At 47.6% G+C, this 11,927-nt stretch overlaps 1 long non-coding RNA gene across 1 annotated transcript; it reads right to left on the bottom strand.

The window, feature by feature from the left end:
* Positions 1–5,980: 5,980 nt before the first annotated feature.
* On the bottom strand, positions 5,981–6,832 carry LOC124677532. The gene is made up of 3 exons (XR_006994084.1): positions 6,771–6,832; positions 6,605–6,678; positions 5,981–6,086 (listed from the first exon to the last, which is right to left on the bottom strand). It is a non-coding gene; the product is annotated as an uncharacterized LOC124677532 (long non-coding RNA).
* Positions 6,833–11,927: the final 5,095 nt, after the last annotated feature.

The following is an 11,927-nucleotide window of genomic DNA, read 5'->3' as shown; positions in this document are numbered from 1 at the left end:
TTATATTGTGATTTGCTACATCATGTCTTTTATTCTTCCTTGTTTAGTACAAGTTTTATCTGAATGAATATAGCTTTGCAAGTTATCAATGATTATGAAGAGACCATTATGATTGAGTATGCAAGTTGTGCCTTATAAACTTTAGTATGAGAGCGCTCGCTCAATGAGATAAATATAATCGTTAATTGTTCTCTCGACCAAGAACGAAGTTTGCCATCACCAATGATGATTTCTTATGCACCTTTACTTGTGATTACCTTATACTTGTTTCAATATGAGTTATAAGAGATTGTTTACTATAATGTCCTCGTGTGAATGAATATGATGCTTCTTGTCCGTATTTTATTTATCGACTCTTCACTCCATAAACATGTGGTCATGTCTATCGAGTTCAGCTTCGCTTGGGGACAAGCGAAGTCTAAGCTTGGGGGGAGTTGATACGTCCAAATTGCATCACTATTTTATATCATAATTTGCTCGTTATTCATCGATATATTTCATATTGGGACACAATACTTATGTTATTTCATCTATTTTGCATGTTTCATCATTATTGGAGGATCGAACGCCGGAGCCAGGATTCTCGCTGGAAAAAGCACCGTCGTAACGCAATATTTCGGAAGATCAACTCGTGGAAGGAAATTATACCAAAAATCCTATTCTTCAAGATGACGAAGGAAGCCGAAGGAGGAGCCAGAGGAGCCGGGTGGGCCCACACCCTAGGGCGGCGCGGCCCATGCCCCGGCCGCGCCGCCACGTGGTGTGGAGGGCCCACGACCCCTTTCGCCTCCTTTTCTTCGCGAAATCCTTCGTCCCGAAAACCTAAGCCGAAGGGGTACCTCGCGAAGAGTTACAGCCCGCCTCGCGGGGCGGAGAACACCGGAGAGAAAAGAGCTCTCCGGCGGGCGGGAATCCGCCGGGGAAATCCCTCCGGGAGGGGGAAATCGACGCCATCGTCACCGTCATCAAGCTGGACATCATCGCCATCACCATCATCATCATCTCCACCGTCATCACCGCCATCTCCTCCGCAGCACCTCGTCACCGCCGTAGCAATTTGGGTTTGATCTTGATTGTTTGATAGGGGAAACTCTCCCGGTATCGATCTCTACTTGTTGTTGATGCTATTGAGTGAAACCATTGAACCAAGTTTATGTTCAGATTGTTATTCATCATCATATCACCTCTGATCATGTTCCGTATGATGTCTCGTGAGTAGTTCGTTAAGTTCTTGAGGACATGGGTGAAGTCTAAATGTTAGTAGTGAACTATGGTTGAGTAATATTCAATGGTGTGATATTTAAGTTGTGGTGTTATTCTTCTAGTGGTGTCATGTGAACGTCGACTACATGACACTTCACCATTTATGGGCCTAGGGGAATGCATCTTGTATTCGTTTGCTAATTGCGGGGTTGCCGGAGTGACAGAAACCTGAACCCCCGTTGGTATATCGATGCAGGAGGGATCGCAGGATCTCAGAGTTTAAGGCTGTGGTTAGATTTATTCTTAATTACTTTCTTGTAGTTGCGGATGCTTGCAAGGGGTATAATCACAAGTATGTATTTAGTCCTAGGAAGGGCGGTACATTAGCATAGGTTCACCCACACAACACTTATCATAACAATGAAGATTATTTAGCCGTATGTAGTGAAAGCATTAGACTAAAATCCCGTGTGTCCTCGAGAACGTTTGGTCATTATAAGTAAACAAACCGGCTTGTCCTTTGTGCTAAAAAGGATTGGGCCACTCGCTGCAATTATTTCTCTCGCATTTTACTTACTCGTATTTATTTCATCCGTTACATCAAAACCCCCGAATACTTGTCCGTGAGCATTTACAGTGAAACCTTCATCGAAACTGCTTGTCAACACCTTCTGCTCCTCGTTGGGATCGACATTCTTACTTATCGAAGATACTACGATACACCCCCTATACTTGTGGGTCATCACTCAGCCGTACGTTATGTAACAACCACACCATGCAATGTTTGTAATTTGGTTCTGCCCTAATTCAACTATTTAGTTGGTAATTTTGTTTGTTGTATTAGAGGTCTAGATGTATTGTGCTTCAGTAGGGTGAATTATAACGAAAAACCAGAACTGATCACGAGCTCAGATGAGCTCCTTTTCTGGACCATCCATTTGGTCTTGGGACCCAACTCCTGTCAAGCCATTTTTAAGTATGCTATACGGTGGGCCAGAGCCCAGATGTGACGCCGTGTGTTCCCCGTCCCGTGAACCCCGCGAGCCCCACGCTCCCCTCGCGGCGGCGGTCACTCCGGCGCCGCCGGCCACTTCCCGTTCGCTCCGGCCGCGGTGCCTCGCTCTGGGTAGAGAAGGCCAGAGATGATGCACGAGCAGGCGCCCTGGCCACCAACGCCATCGTGGCGGCTTGACCGTGACCATGATCTCCAAGGTCGAGCAGCAGCAGGCTGAGCAGGTCGAGGCGCCGGGAGGGTGGAGGGGCGGCCGGCACGGAGAGGTGGAGGAGCCACAGCGGGCCGGTCGCAGGGACGGCGCGAGACTTGCGAGCGCGGGGCGGGGGCGCGCTCGGGCATGGCGAGAGGCGCCGGGCAGGTGTACAGGCGGCGCTCGGGCATGGCGAGAGGCGTCGGGCGGATGGAGGGTCAGCCAGCGCGGACAGGTGGAGGAACCACGGCAGGGCGGAGGCAGGGCGGCGCGAGACGTGCGTGCGCGGGGCAGGGGCGGTGCTCAGGCATGGCGAGAGATGGCGGCGGTGCGGGTGGATGTGCGCGGGTAGGTGGACGAACAGAAAACGGAGTCACGGTACAACTAGTCAACAAAATCTGTACCAAACGGAACCGCATTGCTACGTGGGCCACGTCTTGTCACAAACGAGCGGTCCAGAAACGCCCTTTCCGAATTATAACAACAGTTTATGAACTGCACAACAAACGAACGATGTAGTTTTAGTTCAATTCCCTCTCCCCAACAGAATTCCCAAGCACCCCCCACGGGAAGAGATTCGTGGGAGTTAGCTCCCTTATAATTCCCTATCCTCATACCTAATCAACTCCCATGTCCTCCAACCAAACGGTAGATTTTAAGTCTCTTGCCCTTTAATTCACATTCCCTAATTCCTATTACCCCCCCACCAAACACGATGTCACGGGTTTTGGTTATGTGTTGTCTTGATGTTATGCAAAAGACATACTGAGCTCACTTGACGCTATACATATGGAGGAAGTTTTAAAATAGTTTAACCAAACTATGTTTTGGTGTTGATCTGATATTCGTGATTGTGTCATGTGTGTTCAGGTCTTGCCAGTTAAAAGTGTACTCCAGAAGTCACTGTGAGTTCACTCTATTTAATCCTTGGCTCCTTTGCACGTAGATAAATTTTATCACTGTATATAGGCAATCTTTTCGGTCTTTTGCACGGCATTGCTATCTATAGCTTGAATTTAAGTATATGCTGATGTTATCTGCGCATGAGTTCAAAACAAGTTGTTTATTCTTCTTTGTTATCGCCAACGTGCCTTTTAACTGTGTAATTGTTCTATTTGTTTTGTTTGTTGCTTGATGCATAATAAAGTTTGACAGTGCCATGTGTTACAGGCTGAATTTATTTGCATTTTTATGTGGTTAAAGCTCATTACTGAATATCTCTATGTTGATTTTCGCAGAGCCATTCTTCAATAACTGACGATGAATCCAGGGATGCTCACTCATATGATAGAAGAACTCACAGTGGAGCTCGGGCTGTGTATGACCAGGAGAAGGTTGATTCCACTACACTCTTTCAAATTCCCACGAGTACATTTTAAAAGAGCTAAAATTCAGCACATCTTTTTATCTTATCACCGGAGCAGACAACTGAAGATGATGATTCCAATGTGATGTTTGATGCGATGCGTAAAGAAGTGAGGCAAACTGTTGAAGAAATCAGAACTCAGCTTGAAAAGGTAATTTTGACCTGCTAAGTTTTCTAGGAACCTTTGTTTATTTTTCTTGTGCTGTGCTCCTTCTTTCAAGCTGCTTATTTTTACAAAGTTTTGATTGTTGCACTGAAGTATCAGTTGAAGGTCTAACAGTAGCCCCCCACTCCACCTTTTAAAGAATGTTAAAATATTTCACATCAGTGCCACAATGTTGTTTGTATTTACACAGAATAGATCTTGATCCCTCAATAAATTCTATCTGGAGCATAGGGCTCTAGGATGTTATAATTTGTGATATAGACTCGCGGAAAGACTTGAGGTTGAATTCTTTGCATCTCTTTTTGTAGAGTAAATCTAATGATAAAATCTTAGTCTTATCTGTTTGTCTTGTTTAGAGCTAGAATCTGAAAAGCTTAGATGTTGAAATCCCATCACTCATCATGTCTTCTGTATTTGTCCACACAGAAATCTCTTATCTTGCTCATCTACTGCCTGCAGTGATCCTATTCACTGTTAATCATACATTCTAAATTATACGATTCCTAACTATGATTTGTCGAGCAGTGATGAGAAAACGTACAAGGCACTAAAACGAGTCACTGAAAGGGAGATATTTCAAAGTGCTGATGTGATTTTCTGCATTTGTGTTGGTGCTGGAGACCCTCGTTTGTCGAACTTCCTTTATCACCAGGTACTGATTTATCTACTTGCCAGCTCCGCTACCTGCCTCTCATGCCCCCGTGATGAAGACACCGATCACCTCTTGCTTCACTGCCCTAGGGCCAGTGAGGTCTGGAGGTTCTTCCACCGCGACTTCGACGACCATGACTACGCCACCTTCCCCGACTTCTGGCTCCTGCGCTGCCGCACTTACGAGGAGACTACCATCAACACCGCCATTGCTTGGAGCATTTGGAAGCGAAGGAACACCCTCACCTTCAACGGCGTTATAGAGGACATCACCACGGTTGTACAGCGCTGCCTCGAGGACATCAGGCTTTGGGCTTTTAGATGCACTACCCCTGCTTCCTCTCATCTTCTTAATTCTTGGTGTAATGGCTATGATCCTCCCTGAGACCCTCCGTCTCTCCTCTCTCTTGCTCCCTCCCCATCCCAAACCTCCTATACATGTAATGTTCCCCTGTACGTTTTTGCTTTGATGATATGAAAAAGTTCAGGCTGCCGTAAGCCCGCCGTAGTCCAGGTCAAAAAAAAAATTATCTACTTCTTGCATTGTTTAGTTTGGTGCTCGTATTTGTTATTTATTATATTCTGAAGTGGTTTAAATGGTTAATTACAGGTTTTTATTGATGAGTCTACACATGCAACAGAGCCCAAATGTCTTATTCCGTTGGTTCTTGGTGTCAAGCAGGTAAAAAAAAAATAACGAGTTCATTTAGGTTAACTTGATTATCTCTACTCATACATTATCCATTTAGGTTGTTCTTGTTGGAGATCATTGCCAATTGGGTCCAGTCATCATGTGCAAAAAGGCAGCACGAGCAAGATTAGCACAATCTCTCTTTGAGCGTCTTGTTATTCTTGGAGTCAAGCCATTCAGGCTACAGGTAATGGTTACCTTTTTCCCGTATTAGTACTACCATCATAGGAAGGATAAGTTTCTGGATTGCTCACGCAAAATTTCATTAAGTTGTTCCTCACCTACTTGTAAAACACAGCAAGAAATTAATTGTGCCCTCATAAATTACGGACTATATATATTAACAGTAAGATTTCCTTTGTTCAATCAATACTGAATACATAAATAAGATGACACATTCTATGAATTAATCAAAAAAGAGAAAACAATCCCTAAACGAAAGTTTGAATTTAAATATCTATATCTATCCTTCCAGGCACAACAAAATCATCTCCCTATACATGCCATGAGCGACTTGGATCAGAGCAATATTTTTCTGTCACGCCTCACTCACATATTTTACTCGAGATATTCCTACAGCCTAAATTGTGATCTCTATTATAAAGCTTAACCAAACTATCTTGATCCCTCAAGTTACAAATGAAGTACAGACAAAAATAAAAGGAGAGAAACCGGCGACATGGCCATTTTTTTCAAGCTTCTACCACTGCCTAGGAATCCATGATCGCTCGACGAGCTTTCTTCATGTTGATCACGCCTTTCTTCATCTTGGCGATCTTCTCCTTGCTAAACATGACCCTGAAACTAAGAAGCAACCAGAATCAAGAGAATAAACTTAACTACACCTTGAATGAATCTTCAATGGATCATTCTCTTCCTCTGTCGGTAGTTCCAAAAACTGCCAGAGCAAACAAGAACTGCAACAACTGTAGCTAGTGCTGAATATAAAAGGTTCCATCTGTATATACGCAAAGAAAATGATACCAACTTCTATTGGACCTATGTTCAAGGCTTGTATGTTCACTGCCATCGGACACTCTCACTTGTTAACACCAACAAGAAGGATGTTGTATAGGATCATGGAGTTCCAGGAATGTTGTAGTTTGCTGTTAAGATAGGTGCACAATCAGAATTCATGTGCAGCTCACCATACCGTTTACAGTTTATCTAGTCTGAATATACATGGTTGAGTTTCTTAGTGAAGAAACGTCTTAAATATATATGGTTGGGTGTAAGTCAAGTCCAAATGGGATCATATGCACGTCTTTAAATGCTCTGGTCTCTAATTTCAAGAAGTGAAGAAAAGCTTGATTTTTTGTTACCTGAGAAGCAGTCTGCTTGTTCAAGTCTGTATGCCAAAGTCGGATCATCAGCTTGTGCTTCCCAATTGCAATCACTGTCGAACAAACACATCACATTCAGGCCAACGGTCATTGTATTTTGATGCAACTCATTGTATTTTTCAGTGAGTGAATGCATGCTTCGCACCTTGCCTGCACCGATGTGCATCGGTAGTGGCCTGTCGTGCTTGTAGCTGTTGTCAAACACTGTCATGTTGGAGAACCTTGCACGCCAAGCTAAATTGAGCAGATCGGCTCCAACCATATAGGATGTTGACCAAGTCTGCATCAAAGCCATGGATGTTACAAAGATAAAATATTCTAAAAACATCATGCAGCTGCAGCTAGTATGATAAATGAAGAGGCCAAGGGCTCAGCATTTGTACCCACCAGCAACAAATGCATCTGAGTAGTGCTTCTTCCCATTAAGCCTCGTGAAATCCGTGATTTTCCGAGTAAACTCCGACATCTGCGGGTCCTCCGGCCTGAGCTCTATCTGCTTGTTTGTTGTCTCCTTCAGCAACATGTTGATCACTACACAATTGCTCTAAAAACATTTCTGGGGTTTGCAAACTCTGAATATGTTTATTTGATTACTGAAGTAGATTAGACAAGAAGCTTGTGCTTCTCATCACACAATATCTTCCGGGAGTTGGTCTGGCACTTCTCCAGGATCCTTGGCATCCTAGAAGCGAGCCACAGTTTGCATCTTTGCGATCAGTTCCAAAGAAAACAGGGCCTAGAAACATAAAAGACAGTATGGAGAACTTACGCTGTCTTGGGAGTCCATAAATCATAGGGCTTGTCGGCACCGGAGAAGATGATGCGGCCGACCTCACCGTCACAGAGCATGCGCATCTCGCGGGTCTTGTTCGGGACCCGGCCCGGTGCTTCGCGAAGGTGACTGCTGGTTCGACGAGTTCTCGACCCTCTTGATCTCGAAAGACAATAACAAGAACAAGAAAACCCAAGGCTCAGATCCGTACAAGAAACCTAGAGAGCAGCTCGTATCCGTGGTCTCCCTGCCTAGATCTCCTCCGTACAAGAACAAGAAAACCCAAGGCTCAGATCCGTGTCACCCATACGGAAAATACATCCAAACAATAAAAGAAAAGAAACCTAGAGAGCAAGTCAGATCCGTGGTCTCCCTGCCCAGATCAGGGAGTGGATAGATCGCTTGACATAGGCGACCACCAGCAGGATCTCGGGGAGGACGACGCTTCAGATTAGGGCCGGCAACGCGAAAGGGTCATGGCGGCGATGGTGGTCTCACGGACGACCACCGGTGGGAGCACCGTCCAACGATGATCTTCTCTACGCCGTCGCGCGAGGCCCTCGGCTACTGTCACCGCGGGAGGCCCTCGGCTGCCGCCGCCGCTTAGGGCATCTCCAACCGCGCGACCCATCCCGCGCCCGCGTGTCTAGATGGGTCGAGTCGGACCAAATCCCGGCCCAACGCGGGGATGCACCGCAAAAGCGGACGGCCGCGGCGTCCGGAACGACGCAAACCCGGCCCAAATCTGGGCCAGGTTTGCGTGGCCGCGGATGGCACGCGCCGTCCGCTCGCGTCCGAGCGGCTGGTCGCCTTATCTCCTTGGGCCCACCCTGTCGGTGACCGGGGAGGCTATTAAATGGGGACCGGAGGGGATCCGGCCTCCACTCCGGTCCCCGCTCCACTCCCACAGCGAAACCGCCGCCATGGCCCCGAAGCGACGTTTCGCTTCCGGAGCCAACAACGACGAGGCGAGCATCGGCCCGCCGTTGTCCGCCGACGCCGCGGCCATCCGAGGAGAAGCCGAGGCGGCCTCCACATCGGAGAGGCCGCCGCGCGGCGCGCGGCATTGCCGCACCCGCCGCTGCCGCTGCTCGAGCCCAAGCCCGAGTCCTCGGAGGAGGACCCCGACCTCCGCGCCGCGCCGCTCATCTCGGCGGCGGAGGAGGGACGCGAATGGCCGCACCTCCGTGCGGCCATTCGCACCTCCGAGATGGAGGAAGGCCGCCCGGCGGGAGGTCGAGGAAGCCGAGGGCGGGGAGCTGTACGCCTGGGCCCGCCAAGCGCGACGGGAGGAGGAGGAAGCGGCGCGGCGGGAGGAGGCCAAGCGTCGCGCGCGACGAGGCAGCCGCGAGGAGCGGCGACGGCGACGGAGGCCGAGCGCCGCGCGTGGCGGGAGAGAGGGAGCGGCGCCTCGGGGAGGAGCGCCGCTCCGTGCGCCGCCGCATCCTCGGGTGGCTCCGGACCCCCACTCGGCCTGGGAGGAGGCCCTGTGGTCTCCGTGGCCGGAGTCTCCGGCGCGGTCGAGCCACAACAGTGCCTCGCCGCCCGGGGACGTCGTCCACGACGCCGACGACGCCCACAGGGGCTAGGCAACGCACCGGCGGCCACCGCGCCGCCGACCAAACCCTAATAGAGGGTTTTTAGTTTAAATTTAAAAGCCCATATAGGGGCTTCTTTTGTTAGTTATTTGCCCAAAATAGGGCTATGTACAAATTTGCCCAAAATAGGGCATATGTTTAATCAAATTTCGTTTAAATTTGCCATTTTTCTTTTGTTTTGGTGTTTCCCCGATTATGCGCTGCGTCCGCGCGTTGGGTGCAGCGCGCGACCCAAACGGACACGCGGACGCGGGCCGCTGTCCGCGTGTCCGCTAGTCCATCCAAACGGCCCAAAACGGACGGTCCAGCGCGTCCGTTTGGATCACGCGGTTGGAGATGCCCTTAGGTCTGTGTCGCCACTTCAGGGCTACGCGATGCGCTTGGCTGAGCTACAGGATTGAACTGCAAAATAGGATAGAAATACGTGGATTCCAAATTGATTCCGTAATTAGCGAGGGGCTAAAATAAAAATGGGTGGCAACGAAGCGATTAGTTTATGGCCCATGCTGAAACGGCCCAGGTAGGCGATTGGGCGGAAGCGGCCCAGGTGCGGAACGAACGGAAGTACGACGATGACGACGAAAGGGTTGACGTATGGCTGGGCAGAATAAGGAACCAGTTTAGTCTTTTTATGTAGTAGAGATATATCTAGATGCATTTTAATGTATAGATACATTCGTATCTAGAAAAAGTTGAGACACTTACTTTGAAATGGAGGGAGTAGCTGTCAACATTTTTAATGGATGGTGAATGTTCCCTTACAATGTAACCAACTAGTATAAACTAGTACATATAGAAGTAACAATGAACTTGCAGAGAAAAATCATGTCAATAAAGCCATGGAGTAATAATAAAATTAATTTTCTCTACAGTTTGCCTATACATCTGAATAGGAATAATAAAGTTAATTTTCGCAGGCACACTCACCACCACATGTTTTCCGCCGTCGGATGGTCATGGAAGGCTCAGATCAATTAAGCTACATCCCTACCAACTCTCCTAGCAGCTCCATTCCACGCTGGCCGCTCTGCTCTTCGGCCGTCGTCCCTCAATGCCCGCCCCGTTCCAGCTGCTCCCAAATTCCTGGTCACCGCCGCCACATTCTGTCGTGTTCGCCGGCCATCCTCTACAGTACATCGGCGCGCCTCCCATCTGCTACCCTTCTCCGAGTTCCCCGGCAGATCGACGCGCCTCCTACCACACGTCGGCTGCCCCTCGTATTGCCGCGTCGTCGAACCCTACCACGCCGGTGGCCTCCTCCCGTACACCGTAGACACCTCCATGACAACATACGGCGCCTCCCCAGCTGAACGAGGTAAGGCCAGCGGCTTTCTCCCCAGCCTACCCTTTCCTCCATCTAGGCGCGCGCCCCCAAATAACACTATGCTCAGCTCCCATCCATTGAGTTGCGAGCAAGGTTCAGTGCCTGCCTGGAGTCCTATACTGGTCTCCATTCCGTGATTTATCATCTATAGTGGAACATGCTTAGATGACTTGTTCCCCATTTTACAGACATAGGAGTTTCATCTTTTGTTTGCAGTAGCCTGCTTAAGGTTTTGTTTGCAGTTATCTGCTTGAACCTGCATGTATGTTAGCTGCAGGGGTTTCATATTTATAATTAGAGTTTCACCAGTGCCACATGACTGATTTGATTGTGCCATGATCTTCTAATTTAGAATCAGTTCTCCCTGATGCAAATCTGAATAATTAGTTTCACCAGTGTCACATGACTGATTTGTGCCATGATCTTCTAATTTCGAATCAATACTCTCTGATGGCAAATCTGAAAATGCAATAAAAGTAATTTGGCATCATGGTGCAATACTCTCTGATGTTCTATTCATTTTCTATGTCGTGGATTAACTAAGTTGAATCCATCGTCAGTTTGTTTGATCCATTTTTTGTGTGAAGTATTTCCTGCGTAACCTGCAATCAATGTGGTGCACTCCGAGTCTGAAGCTACAAGTGTAAGCTAGGCATGTTTTTTTGAACTTGTGTGACTAGGTACCAGTGTTTTTATCTATAACACATAGTTGTGGATCCTCTGCTCTGAGATTGATTGATGGTGCTTTCACCCGAGCTATTCTGTCATGTTTGTTCTGAATTTGTGGTCCTTGTACTGTTTTTCCTGTTCAGTTCTAGCTGAAGGAGTGAGGAGTTAGTAGACAAACTTTGTTCAGACGAAAAAGGAACAAAGAATCTGAATGTTTTTCTACAATCCAATCTTCTTTTTTTCGATTTACTTCTCCTTATTTTTGTGCGCTCCAAAGATGCTCTCAGTTTGTTACCAAATGAAACACTAACTTGCTAATTTGGTTTTGAATAAAACACCTCTACTTTGGTTTTGTGAGCTTGGACTACCCCATCAGGGAGGCATGAAGCAGTGCTAACCTCACCGTCGAAGAAGAGGGGTGCTGGCCACCACTGGCCTCACTGGCAGCTAGCACTGGCTCGGGGGAGGAGGAGGCCGCAGCGGCTAGGCCTGTCTGAGTCTTCGCCAAATTATATTTTGTAGCATTAGAAAAGCTGATGGTTAGTTTGGGTTTCATCTCGGGAGTACTAATATCAGTTATGTATCTGAACTTTAGATTCTGAAAAACTGTACCAAATAATAATTCAGCTACTTCCTACTGGATACTAAGTGAAGTGCAACAAAATGAATATATTTGGAAGACTTTATTATTATTTTTTATAGTCTGTGCCAAAGCATGTACACTAAAATATATACTATGTGAATCATTTCGTGTATTTATAAAGATAGGTATGCAAGCTGCTGATCAATGTAGCTAGTGTGCAGGGCAGCGGCTAAGCTAGTGTACACATGTTGTTGACTGAAGCTGCGACAACGCTAAGGGCATCTCCAACCGGGCGACCCAAACGGACGCGCTGGGCCGTCCATTTTGGGCCGTTTGCGTGGCCGCCCGGACACGCG

This window comes from Lolium rigidum, chromosome 1 (genome assembly GCF_022539505.1).
Source record: "Lolium rigidum isolate FL_2022 chromosome 1, APGP_CSIRO_Lrig_0.1, whole genome shotgun sequence".
NCBI classification, from domain to species: Eukaryota; Viridiplantae; Streptophyta; class Magnoliopsida; order Poales; family Poaceae; genus Lolium; species Lolium rigidum.
Note: the sequence above shows the minus strand (reverse complement) of the source record. Positions and strands in the feature narration are given on the sequence as shown.